The following is a 26,775-nucleotide window of genomic DNA, read 5'->3' on the forward strand; positions in this document are numbered from 1 at the left end:
TTAGGATAGATAAGTGCTTGGGGTCAGACAAGATATACCCCAGGTTAATATGGGAAGAGAGGGAAGAGTTGCTCAAGTGTTAATGATGATTTTTGAGTCCTTCCTGGTGTGCTGGCCTTCATTAGCCAGGGGATTGAGTTCAAGAGCCAAGAGGTAATGTTGCAGCTCTATAGGACTCTCGTTAGACCAGTTGAAATATTGTGTTCAGTTCTGGTTACCACATGATCGGAAGGATGTGGAAACTTTGTAGAGGGTGCAGAGGAGATTTACAAGGATGCTACCAGGGTTGGAGAGCATGTCTTATGAGGAGAGGTTGAGGAGTTAGGACTTTTCTCTTTGGAGCAATGGAGAATGAGAGGAGACTTGATAGTGGTGTATAAGATTAGGAGAGGCATAGACAGAGTGGACAGCCAGCATCTTTTCCCCAGGTGGTAATGGCCAATACTAGAGAGCACCCATTTAAGTTGCATGGAGGAAAGTTCAGGGGAGATGTCAGAGGTAATTTTTCTTCACACAGAGTGGTGGAGGCCTGGAATGCACTGCCGGGAGTGGTGGTAGGGACCTATACGATAGGGTCATTTAAGAGACTATTAGATAGGCACATGGACAAAAGTAAAATAGAAGGTTATAGGAGATGAAGTGGAGAGTGCAATAGATTCAATGGGGATAAGGCTTATATAGGTCAGCACAACATTGTGGGCTGAAGGGCTGAGACTGTGCTGTACTGTTCTATGTTCTTAAATTTGTGAGACATGATTTCCCACACACAAAGTCTTTATGACTATCCCTGATCAGTCCTTGCCTTACCAAATGCAAAGAAGTGGGAACCTCTTCCAATAATTTGCCCACCATTCATGTAAGGCTATAGTTCCCTGGCTTATCCAGGAATTGGTCTCATGAACCTTTGCTGCACCATCAGAAGTACATTCTTTTTTCAGTAAGGAGACAAGACCAAGATGAGAACTGCATACTACATTCCAATTGCAGTCTCAACAGTCCCTGTGTACTTTCAATATGACTTCTTTTCTCTTAAATCCCTTTGTAATATCGGCCAAAAAATTGCAATCCTAATCACTTGCTGTACTTGCATGTTAACCTTCAATGTACAAATGTACACATATATGCAAGTCTTTCACGCTATCCTCATTTGAAAATATATTCCTTTCTGTTTTTCTACCAAAGCAGAGGTCCTCATATTATTCTACATTATATTCCTTTGGTATAGCTTCACTTAGCCTATTGTCTCGAAGCCTTTCTGCACACAATGCCTACCCAAATTTGTATCATCAAGGAGCAAAACAAAACTGTCTTTCTGGGACTCTGAAGTATGAACAGAAAATGCCACAAATGAGAGGCAGTGCTTCCGCAGAAACACACAGTTAGTGTTTCATGTCAATGATCTTTCATCATAACTAAACAAAGTAAGAAAACAAGCAAGTTGCAGAGGAGGAAAAGAGACTGAAAGAACAAAGAATGATAGAATATAAATGAAGATAGTTGCTGATGCAAAGAGTGCTGGTGCCAGATGGCAGAAGACAGTGAAGGGTTGTTAACTGCAGATGATTTATTTGGAAAAGATGTAAATATGAGATAAATGAGGACAAAGGGGAGAGCTAAAACCAGTGTTGGAACTGAATGATGCAGAACAATGCAGTTCCTGGAAACCAAATATAAGAGATTATTGGAAATACTCAGTAAATCTGGTCACGTCTGTGGAGAAAGAAAAGCTAAGTTAACAAGATTGGTTATTGAATTTTTATAAGAATGAAATAATTCAGATACAGACTGGAAATAACATTAATATGAAGTTGTTGCATTTAATGTAGACTCCCGAGGGTTGCAATATAAATATATAGTGAAGCGACATTGCTACCTTCCAGCCTGCAGGAACAATCCCAGAATCTATAGAATTTTGAAAGATGTTGACCAATAGAAACACAGAAATATAGGGAAAAGGATCAGCCTTTCAGGCCTTTGAAACTGCTATGCAATTCAATACAATCTTGGTTGATTCTCATTTCAATACCACACACCTGGTCTAAGTTCTTGATGTCTTTTATGTCCAAAAAGTATCTACCTGAATGCATTGTAGGTTGAAATCCTTTCATCAAAATCGGTCAATAAATTGATTTATTATTGTCATAGGTACTGAGGTACTTTGTTTTGCAATTGCCATCCACAGAGATCATTTTGTTACAACAGTGCATTGAGGTAGCACAAGGGAAAACGATAATGGAATGCAGAATAAAGTGATAGTTAAAGAGAAAGTGCAGTTCAGGTAGACAATAAGGTGCAAGGCCATAACTAGGTAGGTTGTGAGGTCAAGGGTCCATCTCATTGTACTATGGGACTGCTCAATAGTCTTATTGCAATGGGATGAAAGCTTTCCTTGAGTTTGGTGGTAAGTGCTTTCTTGCTTTTGTATCTTCTGCCCAATGGGAGGGGGGAGAAGAGAGAATGACCAGGGTGGGAAGGGTCCTTGATTATGTTGGCTGCTTACTCAAGGTAGCGTCCCTGTGTAGATTCCATGGAGGGGAGGCTGGCTTCAGTAATGTGCTGAGCTGTGTCCACAACCCTCTGCAGATTCTTGCGGTCTCAGGCAGAGCAGTTGCCATACCAAGCCGTGATGCATCCAGAAAGATGCTTTTTAAGGAATATCGATAAATATTGGTGAGGGTCAAAGTGGACATGCCAAATTTCTTTAGCTTCCTGCAGAAGTAGAGGCATTGGTGCACTTTCTTGGTCACGGCATCTACATGGTTGGACGAGGACAGGCTTTCTCTGCAGCAACCACAGTCAAAACACTGGGCTGTAGATCACTGGATGCATGACAGTTATCAGCTTACTGTGTCACCTAATTTCTCTGTTTTTTTTTAACCACACTAATACTAATAGCCTTTGGTTCCTCATTCTCACCAGACCTTTTGTTCTCCAGTACTTCTGGCATGTCTTCATCCATGAAAGTATTTGTTTAATTGCTCTGCTACTTCCTTATTCCCCATTGTAACTCTCCCATTCCTATTAAACACGGTTTCACTCAGTGTTTTTTTTTTCATTTGCATACCCGTAGAAGCTCTTAATCCAATTTTTAAATGTTTCTTACCAGTTAAATCTCATATTCTATCTTCCTTTTCTTTATCAGTTTCTTGTTTCTCCTTCATTTAGTTCTAAAATGTTCCCAGGTCCACTGAGAATTCTGACAACAACATAAACATCCTTCCTTGACTGAGTACAATCTTTCATTTCTTTTGCTGAGTACTCTTCCTGTTGGCTTGTTTTGCCTTAAAGGAATGGATACTTTTAGCAAATCGTTTATTGTTTCTTTGAATGCTACCTTTTGCCTTTCATTGTCATACATTCAATGCAGCTTCCCTATCGATTTCAGCCCACTTGCGCCTCATGTCCGTCATAGTCACTTTGCTCAGAACTGGTGTTGGTTTAACCCACCTCACTTTCAAATTCAATGTAAAATTCTATCCTATAATGGTGACTACTCTCTAAAGGCCCCTTTGCAACAAGCTTATTAATTATATTTTTCGCTTTGAAAAATGCTAGATCCAAAATCATGTTTTGACCAATTAGTTTGACAACACATTCATCTGGAACACCATCCTGTTTACACTGTGTGATTTTTTTTCCTCTGCCTTATTGCTATTAACTTGACTTATCCAATCTAAATGATGATTGAAGCCCCCCATGATTACTGTATGACCCTGTTACACACACCACTAATTTCTTTATTTATACGACATTCATTTGGTTGTCTATACATAACACCTCTCAATGTTTCCTACCTTTGCTGTTTCTCAACTCCATCCAAACCAACCGTAATCTGTCAAATCAAGGTCATATCGCACGACTCTGTTCTCATTATTTATTGATGGAACCTCCCACCTCCTTCTCCTTTTTGCTTGCATTCCTAAATGTCAAATACCTTTGAAATTTCGGCAGTCCACTTTCATCATCCTGCAATCATGTTCTGTCATGGAAATAAGAGCGTACCATTTATTTCTGATCAGGCCATTAATTCACCTACCTTGTTGAGAATGCTGCATGCATTTGTATAATACCTTAAGTTTTGTCCGTTTAGCATTTTCCATACATTGACCCCATGTGTTGCTTGCCTTTCTTTCTTCTGTCTGTCTATTGAGCTTATTATATGTTTTAATTCCCACTTTCTGGTAGTTTGTCTCCCTTCTGAAATCCCTCCAAGTTTCCCATCTGCTTGTCAAGTTAACTTAAACTCTCCCCAACAGCCCCAACAAACCATCCCGCATGAGTATTCATCCCAACCCTGCTGAGGGCCCAACTGCCTCAGAAATGGTCTCAATGCCTCAGAAATCTAAAGCTTTCCCTCTGACACCATCTTTCCAACCATGCATTCATTTGTTTCGTCTTCCCATTTTCCACTTGTTAGCTTGTGGCACTGGAAGTAATCGTGAGATTACAGACTTTGAGGTTCGACTCTTTATCAGAATCAGAATCAGATTTATTATCACTGACATATGATGCAAAATTTGTTGTTTTGTAGCAGCAGTACAGTGCAAAGACATAAAAATCTATAAATTACAAAAATAAATAAATAATGCAACAAAAAGAAAGGAATAATAAGGACACACAAAAAATTCTGCAGATGCTGGAACCTGGAGCAATACACAAAAAGTGCTGGAGGAACTCAGCAGGTCAGACAGCATCTATGGAGGGAAATAAACAGTCGACGTTTTGGGCCGAGACCCTTCATCGAGACTGGAATGGAAGAGGGCAGAAGCCGGAATAAGAAGGTGGGGGAGGGGGAGGAGAACACGCAGGCAGGGGATAGGTGAGTCTAAGTGATAGGCAAGTCCAAGTGATAGGCGAGTCCAGGTGAGAGGAGGAACGTAGGTGAGTGGGGGAGGGGGAGAAGATGTAATAAGCTGAGAGGTGATAGGTAGAAGAGGCAAAGGGCTGAAGAAGGAGCGAAGTGTCGGAGATAGACCAAGTGAATCTGAGGGCAGGTGCAAGTTGATGAAATTGACGAGCTTAGCACGGGTGCAGGAAGCATCAATGTAGCGGAGAAAGAGTTGGGGGGCGTTACTGGTGTAGGCTTGGTACATGAACTGTTCCACGTGGCCGACAAAGAGGCAGGCACAGCTGGGGCCCATGCGAGTGCCCATGGCTGCACCTTTAGTTTGGAAAAAGTGGGAGGAGCTAAAAAAAACATTGTTAAGGGTGAGTACCAGTTCTGCCAGATGGAAAGGGTGGTGGTGAAGGAGAACTGGTTGGGTCTGTTATTGAGAAAGAAACAGAGATCCTTCAGGCCTTCCTGATGGGCAATGGAAGTGCTCAGAGACTCGACGTCCATGATGAAAATGAGGCGGTCAGGGCCAGGGAACTGGAAGTTGTTGAAGTGGTGGAGAGCATTCAAAGTGTCACAGACATAGGTCAGAAGGGACTGAACCAAGGGGGACAAAATGGAATCATAATATGAGGTCATGTTCAGTGGGGCAGAAGCTGGCAGAAACAATGGGGCCCACCAGGGCAGTTGAGTTTGTGAATCTTGGGCAGCAGGTAGAAATGGGCAGTATGGTGTAGGGGAACTATGAGATTGGAGGCTGTAGAGGGGAGGTCTCTGGAGGCGATGAGGTCTGGAGACAATGGCCTGATGTTCTTTGATGGGGTCCAGGCTGAGGGATAAGTAAGAGGAGGTGTCCGAGATTTGATATCTGGCCTCGGCAATGTAAAGGTCAGTCTGCCAGACTACAACAGCACCACCCTTGTCTGAGGGTTTGATAGTGATATTAGGACTGGTGCGGAGGGAGTGGAGGGCAGTGCATTTTGAGGGGGTGAGGTTGGAATAGGTGAGGGGAGTGGTGACGTTGAGATGGTTAATGTCCTGTCGGCAGTTAGAGATGAAGAGATCCGGAGGGGGCAGAATGCCAGCATGAGTTGTCCAAGAGGAGGAAGAGGGCTTAAGGCGGGAGAAGGGGTCATCAGTGGGGGGTGGGGAATCCTTGCCAAAGAATTAGGCCTGGAGACGGGCCTGGCAGAAGAAAAGCTCAGCGTCATGGCGGGTGTGGAACTCATTGAGGTACGGGCGCAGGGGGACAAAGGTAAGTCCCCTGCTAAGGACAGAACATTCAGCCTCAGAGAGGGGAAGGTTGGAGCGGATAGTGAACACGCGGCTGGGGTCAGGGGAGGGTAGGGGGTTGGAGGGGTCGGAGGAGAGAGGAGAGTTAGAGGGGTCAGGGAAGGTGGGGTGGGAGGATGTGGAGGGCTCAGAGGAATGAAGGGGGGTTGAGGGGTGTGGGGAGGCTTGAGAGACCAGGGAAGGGTGGGATGTGGTAATGAAAGCAGTGGAGCAGTAGGACCTAGTGGCTGTGTGGGAGGTCTTGGCCTGGGGTGGCCAAACCAAGGTCAGAGCCGGAGGCGGTGGGGGCCACAGTCTGGGGGCAGCCGGGACTGAGGTCAGTGGCGGGGGCAGCGGCCCAGAATAATGAGGTCGTGTTCATGGGTTCATGGACCATTCAGAAACCTGATGGCAGAGGGGAAGAAGCTGTTCCTGAATAACTGAGTGTGGGTCTTCAGGTTCCTGTACCTCTTCCCTGATGGTAGTAACAAGAAGAGGGCATGACCTGGATGTTGAGGGTCCTTAATGTGTATGCCACCTTCTTGAGGCACCAATTCTTGAAGATGTCCTTGATGGTGGGGAGGGTTGTGTCCGTGGTGGAGCTGGCTGAGTCTACAACCCTCTGCAGCCTCTTGCGATCCTGTGCATTGGAGCTTCCATACCACGTGGTGATGCAACCATTCAGAATGCTTTCCACTGCACATCTATAGAAATTTGCAAGTGCCTTTGGTGACATACCAAATCTCCTCAAACTTCTAATGAAGTAGAACCACTGGTGTGCCTTTTTTGTGATTGCATCAATGTGCTGGGCCCAGGATAGATCTTTAACTTCTTTCCTTGCTCCCTCACAGGACCTCTACCTCTTATCCACTTATGTTGTTGGTGCCAAGTTACAGCACTGCCTCTGGTTGTTCATGCTACTCTTTCAGGATGCTCTTCAGCCATTCAGTGATATTTTTGTCCTAGTCCCAGGGGAAGTGACATAGCATCCTAAAATCAACACTGATGTGCGTAGCATGGCTGTCTGCTTCCTTTCTGATTGAATCTCCCCAATGATTGAATGTCCTATCACTGCTGCTCTCTCACTCATCTCCCTGCCCTCCTTTGCAACTGAATCCCTCAGGGTGATAAGCTCCTGGTTCTGACTGCTCTCCCCTGAGATACCATCATGTTCACCACTGTTCAATAGAGAAAATCTATTTGCGATCCACTTCTGGATGCCTACACTACTTGCCTGCTCCTTTTAGTCTGCCCTGCTGTCATCCAATCCCTCTCTGCTATGCTGCAGCGTGACCATTACCTTGTATGTGGTGTCCATGTAAATCCTCAACCTTGATGTTGTGCCAGGATGACTCAAGCCATCACTCCAGCTCTGTAACACAGAGTTTGAAGCCACTGAAGATGGAGAAACACTTTGCTGGAAGATCAGATGCCATTCCTTGAGTTTACATTTGATGTAAAAGACGAACAACAAAGTGATTAGAATGGGAGTAGAATTAAAGTGGCAGGAAACTAGAGGCTCAGAATCCCACTTTTGGATTGGTTGGAGATATTTGCGAAGCAGTCATCCAATCTGTGCATGCTTTCCCCAGTGTGGAGAAGATCACAATGGAAGCATCAAATGCAGCACGCTTAAGTGGGAGAAGTGAGTTGTGGCTTCCACTGGAAGTAAAAGTTTCCTCGGTTGATGGAGGAGAAGAAACAAAAGGGTTGTTGTTGCATCTCCTGCAATGGCACAAAAACTGTTGTGAGAAGAGGAGTGGGTGTTGCTGGAATAGACAGTCATGCAGGTACCAGCTCCTTCAGAATGCTGAAAGTGGAGGATAAGATGTGACTATGGTTGATGATTGGAAATTATGAAGGGTGGTCTATTGAATGTGGAGTTTTGTAGGACAGAAGTTGAAGAGAGCAGGAATCCTATCTGTGCTCTGGGTTGAAGGAGCTGTGATGAAAGCAAAAATGTGTGTCAAGAGACATATGTGGCTGAGAATACTGCCAACGATGGGGAAGGAGATGCCCTATGAAAGATAAAAGGAGAAGAAGAAACTGGAAGGACTTTTTTATTATCATGTTCTTTGATATGTCATGAATAATAGCAGGACATGCTGAAAGCATTCATGTGTCAGGCAGTATCTTTATAAAGAGAATCAATGTTAACATCTAAGGTTGAAAACACTTTATCAGAATGGTCTTCAACTGAATAAAGAGTCTTTGACCTGGGAAGCTAACTCTGTCTTTTCTCAGAGGTTGCCTGACATGGTGTTTTTAGCATTTTTTATTTTCATTTCAGATTTCCACCATCTGTAGGTTTTTGATTTCTATTGGCTACATTACATCTGGTTTCTTCATCCAAATTAATAAGCTCTCATATGGTACCATATTAAAGGTAATCTGAAAGTCCAGTACATCATATCTATTGGTTCACCTTACCTGCTCTGTGAGTTACAACCTAGAAGATCTCTAACTGTCAAACATGATGTCTCATCGATAAGTACATGACAATTCTCACCAGTCCTGATATTATTTTCTAAGTGCTCTGTAACCATTTGTTTAACAATAAATTATTATATTTTCCTTCCTACTATTGTCAGGCTAACTAGTCTGCAGTCCTCTCTCCCTCCTTTCTTAAGTAGTGAGTTATGCAGAAATGGAAGTTGAGAAGGCAAATAGGGCATAACTATACTGGTCTAATCAACGATCTCTGTGTCAGTGCTGGTCACAACCTGAGAGGGTCAACCACTGGAGATATAGCAGTCCTCTGCTATTCTGCTATTGCTGATGGTAATTTGGTCTTATTTTGAATTGCAAACAAGAACAAAGTGAGTGAATAAATATCTTGCTTTATGGCTGAGTAATGTACCTGCCTCAGTTGAATCGCTGGCAGCAGATGCCTGGACTAATGGCAAGTGTGTAAGTGCTTAGTGGGGCATTTGAATGTAAATATCAAGAGCTGATTCATAAAAATTGCTGACAGGTGATGGATTTGATGGGAGTTGGTACTTGAAGATATTTCACTGACAATCACTAATCCGACTCATTTTACTTCTTTCGACACTGCATCCATATCCTTGGGGCTTGACCCTTCACCATTCATTTTGTCACTGATATCTGCCAATACCTCCTGACAGAATACCTGTGCCTGCACACTGCACACTCACATCATATGTAGAAGACCCACCTTTCCCTCTTTACCTTATACACTACCGCCTCAGAAACAGCATCTGATTAGTTTTGACATGATCCTTCATTTCTTACACAATAATTCTTCCAGTTGTTGAAAGGCTTCCAATAACATTTGCAAACATAAAGGCCTTCATTTAAGAGGTTCAACTCTCCTTTTAATTCTTACTCACTTGAAATGGTACTGTCTACTCTGAAAATTAAATCCTGTGCTTTGGATAAAAGCTCAGCATCACAGTTGCCAGCACTGGCTGCTTATTGCTACCTTGTTAATATGGTTGCAGTATGAACTTTGCATAGATCACATGCTGGGTCAATTGGGCATGGGCCAATTGAAACGCTGATGCTCATTTTCCACTATCATGCAATTTAGATAATATGGATCTGGATGAGATTGTGGTACACCAAATCAAACCATCACCTTAATTAGAGGTGAAGAAGCCAGGAATGCACAAACAATTAGTTAGGTTAGCAAAATCTAAATAAAATATTCATCAGGAGGAGGATGGAGGGGTGCAATTTTCAGGGGCCAGACAGGATCAATTAGTTTCAAAAAAATTAATAAGCAGGCAGTATGACTTCAAGTGATAGAATAATTATAGGACAAAAGAACATTTCATTACAGCATACTTGAACAAGGTGTATTTATTTATGAATAGAAAAGTAAATCTTCTAAAACATCATTATAAATTGTGGTCACAATTTATGTAAGAAAGCAAATAACATCAAAGGCAATCTACTTTTAAATAAATCTATCATGTTCATTCCTTTGCTTCTGAAATATTGCAAAGAGAAATTGGTCAGTAGTGCAAAGTATATGTGTAATTATCAGTTGTATTCAACTTTACACATTCAGAAACAGCGATTTTAACAAATCTAAATGTTCGCAGGCTTTTACAATCTGTGACCAGATCAGTGTCTTGATTAACAATAAATTAAGGCTAAAAACAACAAAATACAGCAATATTAATCAAATAAATCCATTGTTGGGATGTTAACTGCACAACCTTCACGCTTCAATGACAAATAGAATACTATACACAGGTTGGCTTATGACAGTAAACAAAGAAAGGATTCTGCAGCTATTAACAGTATAAGGAAGGGCACAATTTCAGCTTGATGAAGGTTGAAAGATGAATGAATTGCTTTTTTTTTTAACTCTGCATATACTAAAGGACCGAGGTTTCAGGTGCGGGGAAGGGGTTCAGAGGGATTCTGAGGTAGAATTTCTTTACTCAGTATATGGTTGGAATCTGGAACACACTACCTCAGTTGGTCATGGAAGTGGTTACTCTCATAACATTCAGGGAAAATCTAGATGAGCACATAAAACGGCAAGGCATAAAAGGCTGTGGACCAAGTACTGGCAAATAGGATTAGTGTGGATGGGTGGTTGATCATGGTGGGCCAAGCAGCCTGTTTCCATGTTGTATGACTTCAGCTCATGTACATAGTAAAAAGTTATTTGACATTCTGGAACACAGAAGAGGCAGTGGTGTTTTCTCATTCATTGTGGAAGCAATGTACTGGTAAGGGTCTTTGGAATAGTCAGTATTGATTCATTAATACACAAATTAGATAGATTTATTACGCCAAATAGTATGTTTCAGATACAATAAATTTGAAATATGAGAGGGAAGGTCCGGCAAATGAAGCATGTTTGTGGAATGAGGTAACTCTGAACCCAAAGTTTCCAAAGCTCCACCACTATGGTTTAGCTCATATCATAACTTGATTTCTTTTAGACTTTTAACTGCAATGATTAGTTAACAACTCCATTATTACTGTATCATGACTACAAACTGCATAAACTAGACAATTATATTTTTTGGACTAAGAAATCTTGATGAGTTAGAATGAGTTGCTCTAGGGAATAAAATCATTGTTGTTTTGTCAGCACACACTAGTTTTGTTCCAGGTCCTTTTATAGCTTTGTTTTGTACAATCTATCACTCTCTAATTAAGAATTAATTGAGATGGCATTTACTTCTTTTGTTTAAAAAGCTCCTGCTAACTTCTTCCCTAAATGTCATGGCTCTGATTTTTCCTTGTCCTAAACTCTGCCACGGGCATCAAATGTTACTCCATGAACTACTTAACCAATTCCTTTCAAGAACATAAAGACCTCAAATAATGCATTATGCATTATGAGGAGAGACTAAGGGAGAAGGACGATGAGAGGAGACACGATAGAGGTATACAAAATATTAAGAGGAATAGATAGAGTAGACAACCAGTGCCTCTTTCTCAGGGCACCAATGTTCAGTGCAAGAGGGCATGACTTTAAAGTAATGGGTGGGAAGTTCAAGGGAGATATCAGAGGGAGGTTTTTTACCCAGAGAGTGGTTGGGGCATGGAATGCGCTGCCTGGGGTGGTGGTGGAGGCAGGTACATTGGTCAAATTCAAGAGATTGCTAGATAAGCATATGGAGGAATTTAAAATAGAGGGATATGTGGGAGGAAGGGGTTAGATAGTCTTAGGTGAGGTTCAAAGGTCAGCACAACATTGTGGGCTGAAGGGCCTGTATTGTGCTGAAAAAAAATTAAATTAAAAAAAATAAAAAAATTGAAATTAAATCAATAATTAACTTTTTGTATTATTGGAATTATAAAGTTTTACCGTATTATGCAATCATTTCACTTCATACGCACAGAACCTACAATCCACTGCTAAAAAATAGAAATTCATTGAGTATAAGGGGTGTAGTTTCACAACTACACGTAATAATCCAAATCTAGGATATTAAGAGCTTTGTATAACTGTAGCAGAGCTTCCATTCTCTTTTATCCTACCCTTTAGTTACAAAGACTAATGTTCTAATAGTCATTTAATATTAATGTTATTGTACATAGATTCTGTATTTTAGCTTTTAGTTTACATGGATTCTAAAACCTCTCTGCATCTCAACTGCTCCTAGGGTTCTTACCATCCAATACTTGGATCTTTTCCTTTCTCTACAAATGTATTGTCCTCCTACTTACTTGTCTTGATATCAGTCTGCCACAGTTTCACCCACTCACATAGTTACCTAATTGTAACAGTGCAATAATTTTTGAAATGTCTAGACAAGATGCAGAAGAAATATTAAAAATAAATCAATGCTCAGAAATGTATCAGTGTGTTAAGGTTATGTTGAGACTTAGGGAGATCACACATCATTATGCACAGAACTGCCAAACATGCCCGGTAAGGATATTCAAGCTTTCATGAGTTTTAGAGGAGATACAATAATTGCTCTAAATGTAAGATTCATTGCCTATGACAGAATATGAAGAATCTAATTTTTATCTAACCATAAAAAATTAAACGATTTAGTTAAGAACCATCTTACATAACACAAAGTGATAGTCTACTGGAAGCAAATATAATGAAAATAAACCAATATGAATTCAGAGAACATTTCGATGCAAGGAGTAACAAATGCAAGCAGAAAAGTAATAACTGTTAGTACTATAAAATACACATTAAATCCAGACTGGAAAATGAAGGCACAATGGTGGGTGAAATCATTATTTGTATCCTCAACACATTTATATTCTTAGCTACAATTTCAAATACTAATCATGCAGAAAGTAGTAGCAGGGGAAATTACATTCCATAATCTCAAATGTGTTTGGAAGTAGGTATGGGACTGAATCCATAAAAAATCATTAGCAGGTTGAAATCTCAAGAAAAGAAACATTGAATTCTGGCTCTAACCCAGCAAATGAGGCAGTTATTGGGAAACAATCTCAGGAAAGGTGAAGCAGCAATTTAAATATGTTGCTTGTTCATTAGAGCATCTTAAGAGCAGTTTGTGAAAATAATGGTGTCTGAATTTAACACAGTTTGTACAGGTTCCCCAAACTCTGTGGAACTTGCCAGTGAAATAACAAGAGTAGAGTGGCATTGGACAGAGGCTAAGAAATTGACAAACCAATCTGAGAATAAATACTTCGATAGATGTTGGATTAGGTGACTAGGTGAAAGGTTTTCTTCACTGGAGTTGTGTTGGGTCATTCCTTAGTAAACTTTCAATCAGTTTTGGAAGGATTACAGTTAATTTTGTCTACGTTAATCCTTGTTCACTTTCAATGGAAAAGGAAATGCACAATTGCTTTCTGCATTTAGCAGGAAGCAACAAAGATTTTGCAAAGGTTATTGCTCATGCAACGTACTGTGGGACTCAGAAGTGGAACAGGATAGACAACTACAGAAGCCGCAGGATAGCAGCCTGTTCCTGACACACATAAATCTGCAGAAGGGAGAGGCATTCAGGATGAAAATACTGAATGCTGTAAACCATCCGTCCTGCACATGGTTTCCTGGCAGCAATATCTCGAGGCTCATGCTACCACCTCAGGTAATGGCATATCTTTGCAATTTTGTAGAAAAAAATTTCCCATGTCTTGCATCTGATAGATACTCAATTTCACACACTTGCAGGACATCTGCCATTCATGAAAAATAATTGGCAAAATCAGAAATTGGTAACAAGAAAACAAGTAAAACTCCCATTGTGTTAAACATTCATGAGCTTATCCTGGTGTAACTATAAACCCGTAATCTTTTTCCAAAAAGTTTTATCTTTCTTCAACCCAAGGGGGCTTCAGCAGAGGTAAGCACAGGATGCTTAGATTCCTGGTCCAGGAGCTAAGATGCCCTTGGGCGTTATCTCCTTTGAATTTAGGAAACTGCGAGCACTCTCCTACAGAATGCTTTCCTTGTCCCTGTGCTGTGTTAGAATCAGCAAGAAGCCAATGGGCAACACAAGGTCTTCTGACAGTGTATTGGAGGTAATGGGTGAGAAGGGGAAGCACTTTGATCAGAGCCTCCGTTTCTCTGTCCCTTCTCATTACCCCCCTAATAGCCTTCACAACTCCCACTACACACCTCCTATATTATCCAGCATTTGCAGTCCTCTTGTGTCTCTTGTATTATTCTCTTGCACAAGTGCTACTGAAATGCTTTGTTGTGTTTCAGTGGTGGTGATGAACAACCAACGCTAGGATGTGTGTTGCCATCCTATTAAAGTGGAAGTCATGGTGTGATGCTCTGCACGCACTCACAGGATCGCTGTACTTGATGGGCTGGCCTTTCTTTTCCTGGATCATCACAAAAGTGATTAAATGTGTCCACCCCTCTAGCTTGAGGTGGATTCATTTAATCTCTCCACAAGAGTGCATAGTGCAACAAGGTTTATCTGCACCTCAGATGTTCATTGTTACTGCTTCAGAAGTACCATATTGTTCAATGACATCATCACACACAATGGCACCAAACCCTACTCTGCTTCCAACTGAGCAGAGCTTGCTCCCTCTTCCTTCCAGCACAAGCCCTTCCTCTACTGTAATGCTTGAAACATGCTTGAGAAACAAATTATTTTACCAGACACATCAATACGTGAATGTTGATAATGGTGGATTGTAGCTTGAGTCCCTTGATAGTGCACTTTCAAAGTGAGTGAATGCTTAGAAATCATCATAGTCTTTCTCCTGTTGCATGTGGAATGGTTCGAACCTTTGTGAAAGATTAACAACACAAATATAATGCTTAAGGTCTCTCAAGTACATGAGTGTTCTTTTCTCATTGTTTTTGCTGCATGCAGTACGGCTGGTTGAAATAATTGTATCAGGGTGAGGATTCACTGCCATCTTCTTCTCTGATTGAGATGTCTTCAGACATCTTCTTTATATCCAGCAGGTCAGCTGGCTCACGGCTAGAAGGCTACCTCTGATTCTCTGTCACCCCCTGCTGTTTTCTACTAAAAGCAGGATAGAATAAGTGACAGTCATGGAATATTTTGAATAAGTAGATGAACGTATGTTTTTGTTTGTTAATTGTGACTATCATGATATTGCTCCAAGGCAAGGTTAAATATCAATGGTACGTATGGTTGGCTCTTCATTTCAACTTTAGTTCACAAACAATCAGGGATGGTGAATTTGTGGAACTCCTTGCCACGTACAGCAGTGGAGGCCAGATCAGTGGGGGCGTTCAAGGAGGAGATAGATATCTAAATAGTCAGGATATCAAGGGATATGGGGATAAGGCCGGAAATTGGGATTAGAATAGGCTTTTTTTTCTTCTTCTTCCCCCATTCCCCATTTCTCATTTCTATTTCCCTTTCCTTGGAGCAGACTCGATGGGCCGAATGGCCTGCTTCGGCTCCCTTGTCTTGTGATCTTGTGATATAAATGTCGGCAATGGCAACAACATCTACATCCCATAAATGAACACATTTTAGAAAAGAAATTACAAGATACAAGTGTGAGATATTGCACTTTGGGATGTCAAATGTCAGGGGAAAGTGTACAGCAAATGGCAGGATCCTTAAGAGCAGTGAAGTACAGAGGAATCTTGGGGTCCAAGTCCATAGCTCTCTGAAGGTGGCAAAACAAGTAGATAGGGTGGTAAAGAAAGCATATGGCATGCTTGCCTTCATTGGTCAGGGCATTGAAACTTAGTCAAAAAGTCATGTTGCCATTGTGTAAAACCTCGGTTAGGCCGCATTTGAAGTATTGTGTGAAGTTCTGGTCACACTGTTGCAGGAAGGATGTGGAGGGTTTGGAGACGGTTCAGGAGAGGTTCACCAGGATGCTGCCTGGATAGAGAGTATTAGTTATAAGGATGGACGAACTTGGATTGTTTCTTAGGAGCATCAGAAGCCAAGGGGAGTCCTGACAGAAGTTTATAAAATTATGAGAGGCATAGATGGAGTAGATGGGCAGAGTTCTTTTGCCAGGGTAGAAATGTCGAATGCTGGAGGGCACAGCTTTAAGGTGAGAGGAGTAAAATTTAAAGGAGATGTATGGGGCAAGTTTTCTTTCCACAGAGTGTGGTGTAAATTTTTTACACAGAGTGACACAGCTTGACTAGCCAAGTACTGCCAGCATTTTCTGTTTTGGCATTGAGATTTCCTGTTACATTTGTGTTTTTTTGTGGAGTTTAATTCCAGTTTGAACATTACGGCCAACAAACTTCTCTCCTGAGTTGAACTCAAGGCAAGCCAGTTGCAGAGGGAATGTTACATGCAATTTTGCCACAATATTTGTTTTGCTCTAACTTTATAAAATTACCATGTGTTGCAAACATCTTGCATTCCTATTTCATCTTGCAGTAATCCAAATTTGCTACAGGTTGTTTTGTGAATCCATTTTCAGCAGAATCTATACTTTGACGATCAAGATCCTTCAATTTTGCATTTTACGATGAAGAGTTCACTCAGATTATTTTTGATGGGAATTACCTGCTTTTAATCTCATTGTACCAAATGTTGCTTTATCACCTATCTAGTTTGCAATAAGTGGTCTCAGTTGGCCACTCACTTGATCAAGATGTGAAAGGAGATTTTACTCACCCTCTGCATCCATGAATTGGGAGAGAAGACGTTGTTAGGCATCATCAGTGAGTAATCCTCACACCATATACTACTGGCTCCCTGTTCCCACACTGGCCCAGAGCATCCAGAGATCTTTTGGCAGAAATCAAAACTGGGTGTTAATTTGCACTTTCTGTCAATCTGAGATGGCAATACTAACAATTTTACATGTATGATATTTGTAAATGTTTGAACGTTATTACAATGGTTGTAAATTGTCTAAAACATTAAATGCATTAAGAGAATTTAAAGCATCTTGGAAGATAGTTAAACATATTACACAGTTAAAAACAAATAGGTAAAAACAAATTATCAACACCTTTTCCTCCTTATCCCAAATGAATGAGGATTCTGGTCCTTTATAATGTTTTGATGTGAAGTTAGAGGAAAATGGTAAGTTTCCTTATTTAGATTCCAGTAACAGAGCATAGTGCCAGACAAATCAGGACTCTGAGAACTACTGACATTTAAGCGACTGAAAGCCAAAGATTCCAGTTAGAACCATCGTTTTCAATCAGCAAAATTCACCTGATTTACTTTTAGGATGTGAGCACAGTTGACAGCTAACATTTAATGCCCATTCTTAATTGTCCTTCAAAATGCAACAGTGATCCACCATCTTGAACTGCTACAGTTCTTCAGCCAAATGCATTTTTTATGCCAATGCAATTTGTAGACCAAATAAGCAAAATAACATTATTATAGTTGGAGTAATTACTGAGAATTGGAACAAGACTTAAAGCCCTCATTAAGCTGGAAAAAAAGACATCATTAAACTGGAAAGAGTGCAGAGAAGATTTATGATGACGTTGCCAGGACTTGAGGTCCTCTGTCATAGGGAGAGGTTGGGCAGGTTAACACTTCATTCCTTGGAATGTAGCGTCACCTTATAGAGGTGTATAAAATCATGAGGGTTATAGATTATTTTTTTTGCAGGAAAGAGGGACCTAAAAACTAGAGGGCATAGGTTTAAGGTGACAGGTGAAAGATTTAAAAGGGAACTGAGGGGCAACTTCTTTATGCAGAGGGTGGTGTGTACATGGAATGAGCTGCCAGAGAAAATTGTTCAGGCAGGCACAATAACAACATTTAAAAGACACTTGGATAAGTACATGGATAGGAAGAGTTCAGAGGGATATGGGCCAAATGTGGGAAAATAGGACCAGCTTGGTGGGCACCATGGTCAGCATAGATGAGTTGGGCTGAAGGGCCTGCTTCCATGATGTGTTACTCTATGATTTTATGACTGCTCCAGGAGTTAAGGCTGGGCTGTGAGGAGCAACAGTGCTGAAAAAATGGAGCAGAATATTATTCACGTTGTAATTCTGAAAGGCATAGAAAATAGAATATAAATCCATTATTGACCTGGCAAATGAGAAACTGCAAAGAAATTAAAACTGGACAATAATCAATTGAAACTAAAATGTAGATCTGTTTATTCATAGATGAATATAATTCTGAAACAGGTTCTGACACAAAAAATATTAATTCAGTATAAATTTAAAATCAGATTATGGAAATTCAAATATATACCCAGATACTTTTAAATTTAATGAGGATTTCTGCCTCCACCATACATTCAACCAATGATTTCCAACCCTCCCATATTGCTCCATCTACACCTCTGTCACTATTTTAGGGTCATAAAAATCACAGAATTATTAATGCAACAAGGCAAGGCATTGGGAATATTGAGCCTATGCTAGAGCAATGTAGTCAGTCTCATTCCCTCATTCCATCTCTGTCGTCATGCAAGTAAATTTCTCTCAAATGCTGATAATGTCCATTTCTAGCATAAACACAGGCAGCAGGTTCCAGATCATTATCACTCATTGTGTAAAAAGCTATCTCCAGTGTATCCCTTGCCCGATACTTTTAATCTATTTCTTTGGATCATATTTGCCAAAGAGAATAACCTCATGACATCTCTGTGGGTATTCCTCATGGCAGTGTGCAAGACCCAACCATCTTCAGCTGCTTCAAATGATATTCCTTCCATGATAAGGTCAGAAGTATTTATTTAAATATTTAATTCCATTTGCAACTCTTCTGCAAATGAAGCAGCCCATGCCAACATGCAGAAACACCTAGACAATGTTCAGGCATGGGCTAATGAACAGCAAGTAACATTCGTGCCACAAAACTGCCAAGTAATGGCCTTCTACATCAAAAGGGAATCCACAACCTACCCTTGACATTCAATATAATTACCATTGTTAATCTCCCACTATCAATATCCAGAGTGGAACAGCTAAAGAAATACCCTGGCTACAAGAACAGGTTAGAGCTTGTGTATCCTGCAGCAAGTGGCTCACCTCCTGACAGCCCAAAATATTTCCACTGTCTAGAAGGCACAAATCAGGAGCACAATGAATGCAGCACAAACAGCTCTAAGAAAAACTGAACACTCTATAGGACAAAGCAGCCCATATCAGTTAACATCCCATCCCCTCCACCACGAGCACACAGTAGCTCAAGTGTGTACCATGTACAATATTCACAGTCGTTATCTGCCCAGGCTCCTCCAATATTACCTCCTAAACCTGAGACCTCTACAACCATGGGACCACAACCACCTGCAGATTCCCCTCCAAGTTAATCTTATAGAGGTGTACAAAATCATGAGGGGCATAGGTCAATGCACACAGTCTTTTTCCCAGGGTTGGGGAATCAAGAACTAGGGGCATAGGTTTAAGGTGAAATTTAATAAGAAACTGAGGGGCAACTCTTTCACCCAGAGAGTGGTTAGTATATGGAATGAGCTGACAGATGAGGTTGTTGAGGCAGAGACAGCAACAACATTTAAAAGGTACTTGGAGAGGTACATGGATAGGAAAGGTTTAGAGGGATATGGGCCAAATGCAGGCAAATGGGACTAGCTTAGATGGGAATCTTGGTCAGCATGGATCAGTTGGGCTGAAGAACCTGTTTCCATGCTGTATGACTATCTAAGTTATGCAGAATTCTGACTTAGATATATATCATTTAACCTTCGCCATCACTGGATCTAGACTGGAACTCCCATGTAACAGTTCTGTGGAGTACGTATACCAGAAGGACAACAGTAGCTCGAGAAAATAGCTCACAACCACATTCTCAAGGGCAAGTACAGATGAGTAGTAATGCTTTCCTTGCTGATGATTTAAAAAGAAACAGCTGGTCTTTATCTATTTTCTGAATCTATTATGATCTTGGTGATCTCTATGTACCTAACAGATGGAAAGTTTGGTGGTGCATTGGCAGATGTAATTTGATCCTGAAAAATGCAGGGTGATGTATTTTGGGAAGTCAAATTGGGGTAGGACATATACAGATCATGGAAGGGCACTAAGGAATGTTGACAGAGGGACCCTGGGATTCAAGTCCAGATTTCCCTGAAAATGGCAACACAGATCAATAGGGTGGTGAAGAAGACACGTGGAATTAGTCAGGGAATGGAATATAAAAGTTGGGTTGTTATGTTACAACTTTGCAAAACGCTGTTTAGACAGCACTGAAGTATTTGTATATTGTATAGGAAGGATGTGGTTGCACGAAAGAGAGTGTACAGGAGATTCATCAGGATGTTGCCTGGATCGGGGAGAGATCAGATAGGTTGGGCTTGTTTTCTCTGGAGTGAAGGAGGCTGAGGGGTGATCTGAGAGAGGGATATAAAATTATAAGAAGCATAGATAGGGCAGATGATCAGATTCTATTACCCATTCAACCCTGACCAAATTTTATCGATACACCATAGAAGGCATGTTTAGTGACATGGTGCCATGACAAGAATAATTCCCTCAATGTCAGCAAAACAAAAGAACTGGTCATTGACTGCAGGAAGGGGGGTGGTGCACATGCTCCTGTTTACATCAAAGGTGCTGAGGTCAAGAAGGTTGAGAGCTTCAAGTACCTAAGTGTGAACATCACCAATAGCCTGTCCTGGTCTAACCACGTTGACGCCATGGCCAAGAAAGCTCACCAGTACCTTTACTTCCTCAAGAGGCTAAAGAAACTTGGCATGTCTCCTTTAACACTCTCCAATTTTTATCAATGCATCATAGAAAATATCCTAACTGGATGCATCACACCGTGGAATGTGAACTTCTCTGCCCATGACTGCAAGATAATGCAGAGAGTTGTGGACACAGCTCAGCACATCACGGAAACTAGCCTCCCCTCCATAGACTATACTTTGCACTGCCTTGCTAAAGCAGCCAACATAATTAAAGACCCCACCCACCCAGGACATTCTTTCTTCTTCCCTCTCCCATTGGGAAGAAGATTCAAAAGCATGAAAGTACGTACCACCAGGCTCAAGGACAGCTTCTATCCTGCTGTTATAAGACTATTGTACGGTTCCCTAGTACGATAAGATGGACTCTTGACTTCACAATTTACCTCATTATGACCTTGCACCTTAATGTCTACCTGCACCGCACTTTCTCTGTAACTGTAACATTTTATTCTGCATTCAGTTATTATTTTACCTTGTACCATCTCAGTGCACTATGTAATGAATTGATCTGTATGCACAGTATGCAAGACAAGTTCTTCGCTGTACCTCAGCACATATGACAATAATAAACCAATTCCAATTCTATTGCAGAGGTATCAAAAACACAAGGGCATTGGTTTAAGGTAAGAGGAAAGAGTATTAAATAGGAGTTGAGGGGAAAGATTTTTCTTACACAGCATAATTGATATCTGGAACTCACTGCCAGAGGCAGTGGTGGAGTCAGATATGATCACAATGTTTAAGAGACATATTGACAGGCACTTCAATAGGCAAGGCATAGGAAAATACAGACTGAGCGCACGCAAATGGGCATAAGGCCATCATGGATATGGTGGGCCAAAGGGCCTGACTCTGTGCTGTACAACTCTATAACTCTATCTCCATTTAATCTCCACGGAGATCAATCCCAGCTTCTCCAAACCTAATCTTACAGGTGAAATCTATCATCAATGTAATCATTTTCTTGTAAATCTCCTCTGCATCCTGTCAAAGACATTCACATCATTCCTCTTCTGCACAATACAGAGTGCACTAGTTGTAGCCTAACTAGTGCCTTATAAATGTTCACCACGACTTCTCCACTATCGAGGATAAGTTATGAACCCCAGAGTCTCACACACTTTGCTAAGTGACCTCTCAATATGTACTTTCAAAGATCTTTGCACATTTATTTTCAGGTCCCCCTGTTTCTGCACACGCTTTAGAACTGCATCAGTAATTCTATATCTTCTTCTACCACTTCTTCTCTTAAAGGGAATCACCTTGTACTTCTTCATGCTAAATTCCATCGGCCATTTGACTGCCATACTGCTTGCCTATCTATATCCTGCTACAGTTAATTCAGATCAGCCTTGGTGTTTGTCACATCATGGATTTGGTGTCACTGACAAGTTTTGAAATTTTACTCTGTTTTTAATATCCATTATGCATATTTATACAAAAACTGTGATTCAAACACTAGAAGTTGCAACACTGCACTGTGAAATTATCCAACAAATTAAACATGCTACTTCCTGTCCTTTTTTATCCAAGCTGTCACTGAATCTTCTATTCCATGGAGCTCGGTTTTGTTTATCAACCTTTTATGTGGTACATTTTTGAAAAATAAACTTCCTAAGATCTACATTGACAGCGCTTGCTGAATTCTGTTCATCAACCTCTTCTGTTATTTCATCAACATATTCACTTGAGTTGGTCAAATATCATCTGCTTTCACAAATTCATGCTGGATCTTCTCATTTGGCTTAACCCCATGAATTGCCTGTCTTTTTTTTCCAACTCCCCTCTAATCCTTCAACAAATTACTCTGAAAACAGTGTTTTTGAGTAATTGGACCTCAGTGAAGCAGGTCCTCCCAACACCCTGCTCAGCATTTTATGCATTTCAATTAAATCACTGTTCAGCCTCCAGTATTACAAAATAAAAACAAACATCCTATCAAAACTTGCATCATAATTAATATTCAATAATCCGAGAGAACATCTTTCTGAAGCTTCTGTGTACTGCTGTCAGTGCAACTACATTCTGCCTGCATTGCAATGATGGAATTTGATGCAGTCTTCTCACTGTAACCAACTAGTGAGAGAGAGAGAGAGCTTCCACAATTTACTAATTTTATATTCTAGTCCTTGACTGATAAAGGAAAATATTCCAAATGTTTTCTTAAATAGTTTGTGTACCTATAGTAGTGCCATTAGGAATCTCAGGACATGCAATCAAAGTTACCCTTGTTTCCCTGCACTTCTTAACATCCTGCAATTTATTGAATTGCTTTGCTTGTCCTTCCTAAATTTAGTTTCTAAATGCAATTTCACACTTCACCAGACTGAATGCCATTATCTGCACTCCTGACTGGTCCATTGATATTTTTCTGCAACCGTCCTAACAAATGGCCAACGTTTTGTCACTGGAAAACTTCTTATTCTGGCCCCTTACAATTAATTATAAATTATTGATATTAGGAAAAACAATCCTGGTACTGAGCCCTGTGTTCTCATGGGAAACACAATAGCAATTACCAACCGGTATCCTTTGCTTTCTGATCAGAGGCTTCAACTTAAAAATCAGTTTTCCATGTGAATCCTGGTCAAATTCATTTTAAAATCCACAGAGACTATATGAAATGTACAACCACCATTGACCCGCCAAATAATGGCCATATAAAATTTAAATGGGTCAGTCAAATGTAATCATTCCTTAACAAACTGAAGCTAACTGTCCTCAATTAAGACTTTCAACAACTTGCTTACTGAGGTTAAGCTTATAGGCCTAAAATTGCACTGTCTATTCATTTCCTCCTTTTAAAACCACAATACAATGTTACCAGTATTCCAGTCATTTGGCACCACTCCTATAGCCAGGGACGATTGGAAGATGATGAGCAACATCTTCACTAGTTTCTCCCTTTCTTCTCCTAGCAACATGGATATATTTCATCCAGGGCTTGTTTCAGTGATACTGAACACCCTAACATTTCTTCTTTCATTTTATTTATCACAGTCATTATTTAGTGCTCATCAAACTTACCTACATTACCTGCCTTGCTGGACAGAGAAAACAATGCAGTGAATTAAGTATTTAGCTCAAAACTTCTGTTTTCTAAATGTAATGGAAGAGGAATTGTGAAGGAATAATGAGATATTTACACAAATCAGTCAATAAAACTGAACAGATAAAATTAAATTTTATAAATACTAGTATAATGCAGGTAAGAAGAAGGTATCCATTAGTTATATGGAGCCATGGTGAGACTCTCATTTGGTGCACACAATTTAGTGTCATGCATCGATTATCTGGAAGACAATATTGGTTTTATGAGGGTGCAACACAAATTCATCTGAATCATGCCATGGCATAGGCTGTTTGAAACTGGCTTTCCTCTTGTGCACAAAAGATGGAAGAGTGATTTAGTTGATGTTTAAGATGTTAGAAGAATCAGTGGAGATAGAATTATTCCCTAATAGTATTACAAAGAAACAGGACCCTTAGCCTGCCACATCTGTGCCAGCCCGCTGAAGAACAACATGTTTCATTCACCTGTTCTTTCCACAAAACACTAATAGTTTTTGCTTTTCATATTCAATCAATGCTGTTGTTACACTATTAAGTCTGCTTTTACCTTCCTTTCAGGCAATATGAACCTATTAATATTACATTTTTTAAAAATCCTCATCTATTACAACCACATATTTTGATCATGAAGTGCCAGCGGGAATATTTCCTCTCAACCTCTCCCAACAAAACTTTTGTACCTATCATATTTTCAAATTTTGTTACAAACTAGAAAACCATTCCCCCCATTATGCCAGTTCCCATTCTAGTCTCCCATTTATTTCCCTGTATAGCTGTATTCTTTCACATGTTTGTCAATTCCCCCACTCACCTATACAAGGGATAATTTACAGTAACCAACTAACTGATCAACCAACACATCTCTGGGATGTGGGAAAAAAAGGATTACCTGGGGGATACCTATTTAGTCACAGGGAGAATTTATAAACTTCACACAGGTCAGGATTGTATCTGGGTGTCTGGAGCTATGAGACAGCTGCACTATCTGTGTTATCGTACCTGCTGCACCACTGTGTTGGTCATTTGAGCACCTTTTTAGCTCTCCCCCTAACCTTTTTCACTCTGTAGTGAAGAATCTCTCCTTCCCTAACTTCCCACAATTACTAAATTTCCTCATTCATGGTCCCATCCTGAAAAAGTCTCTTTGTAGCCTCCAAGATTTTCATATTCTTCCCAATGTGTGTTGGTCAAAATTGGACAAAGTTATGCCAGCAGAGCCCTTCTCTCAGAGAGAGAGATATATACATTAAAATAATCAAAGATATTAAGGAGGGTAAATCAAATGAGGGGTCCTGTTCTGAAACTTCACTTCACACAAAGATTCTTTAATACAGGCAAAGTCCATCCACAATGGTTATGGATTATCAGTTAAAATTTGAGGATTAAGATCAGCAGATTATTGTTTGAAATGTGTGTCAGGAGATAATGATCAAAAATTTGAAAATTTGTGTTGAAGTACAAATTAGTCATGGTACAACTGAACGATGGAAAGGGACAGAAAGTGCTGAATATCCTGCTTATTCTAGAATTTTGCCATTGTCATGCAACTGGGCAGTCAATGATGTCACTGGTGACAGTAAGTGAGTGACTGTATAAGATATATGAATCATTGTTGTATTTTGCTTGGTTATCTTTGATGTGCTCAAGACTCTCTCACAGGAAATTAAACTGGTGGAATAGAATTGAAGACAGAGAGCTTCTACGTGACCTGTGGAAACATAATAATTGATAGTCTAACTGAGCCATTTTTCTTCCAAGTCACTTAGTGTCTGTTGCAAAGAAAATTTCTCCACATTCTTTGTTCACCTATTTTTTTAAATGTAAAGTCCAATCTTGTCATTAATAAAAATTATATTCAATAAAATAAATAATTTCTGAATGTGCAAGTATATGTAACAGATTAAAAAGTGTTTAGCAGATTTTGGCAGAGCCATAATGTCACTACTGTTAGTTTCTTTAACTATAAAGCTTGCCGATGGAGGGTAGCTTGGTGTGCCATAGGGCCCCATGTTTGATCCTGAGCTCAGGTGCTGCCTATGTTGAATTTGTATGTTCTCCTGTGACCATGTGGGTGCTCCACTTTCCTCGCGCATCCCAAAAATATACTGGTAAGTGAATTGGCTACTGTAAATTACCCTGCAGATGAGTGGTAAAAGAACCAACAGGAAGCTGATAGACATATGTTGACATGGCTACACATAAAAGGGAGATCATTGTGGAAGCAACTCATGATATTTCTCTGCTGGGAGTCAACATGGACTCATGGACCTGATGGGCTGAATGTTGTCCTTTTGTGCTGAAGTAAGTGATGCTAAAAGTTGAAAATACTGACAAAAATGAAATATTTCAGATGTGGGAAATCCAAAGTAAAAAATAAAATGCACGATATATCCAGGAGTCTGGGCATTATCTGTGGGGAGAGAAACAGATTTAATGCTTCAATTTGATGACTTTTCATCATAAATGGAGATAGAGATAAAAATATATTATGTCACATACAAAGTGGGGAATGGTAGAGATATCAAAACGATCTTGATAAGCTAGAGGACATGAGAGATTGTATGACAAAAGTGGTGGTGGAGCTTGCTGAATAAAGAGGATTGTGAATGTTAATGAATAACAAGCTGTACATCTGGGAGGAGGGCACAATAGGAAATGAAAGAACTGAAATTAAGATGAGAGAAAAAATACTGTAATTACACAAATTTTTTTGTTGTTGTGGACATTACTGGCAAGACCAACATTCATTTTGCATTCCTAACTAGAGAATGTATGACAACTCCTTCAACTGCTAAAGTTCCTGTGAAGGTGATCTCACAATGCTATTGGTAGGGGAGATGCAGAATTTAAATCCAGTGAAAATGAAGTAACAGCAATATATTTCCAAGTCAGAGAGGTATTTGGGGAGAATCTCAATGTGATGATGTTCTTATATAGGTACTTATTGCCTTTGTTCTTCTTGGTGAAGAGTTTGGGTGCTACTATTGGCATAGCCTTGGTGAATAACTACACTACATTTTACAGACAGTACACAATGCAGCCAATCGTGCACCATTGCT

This window comes from Pristis pectinata, chromosome 4, assembly GCF_009764475.1.
Source record: "Pristis pectinata isolate sPriPec2 chromosome 4, sPriPec2.1.pri, whole genome shotgun sequence".
NCBI classification, from domain to species: domain Eukaryota; kingdom Metazoa; phylum Chordata; class Chondrichthyes; order Rhinopristiformes; family Pristidae; genus Pristis; species Pristis pectinata.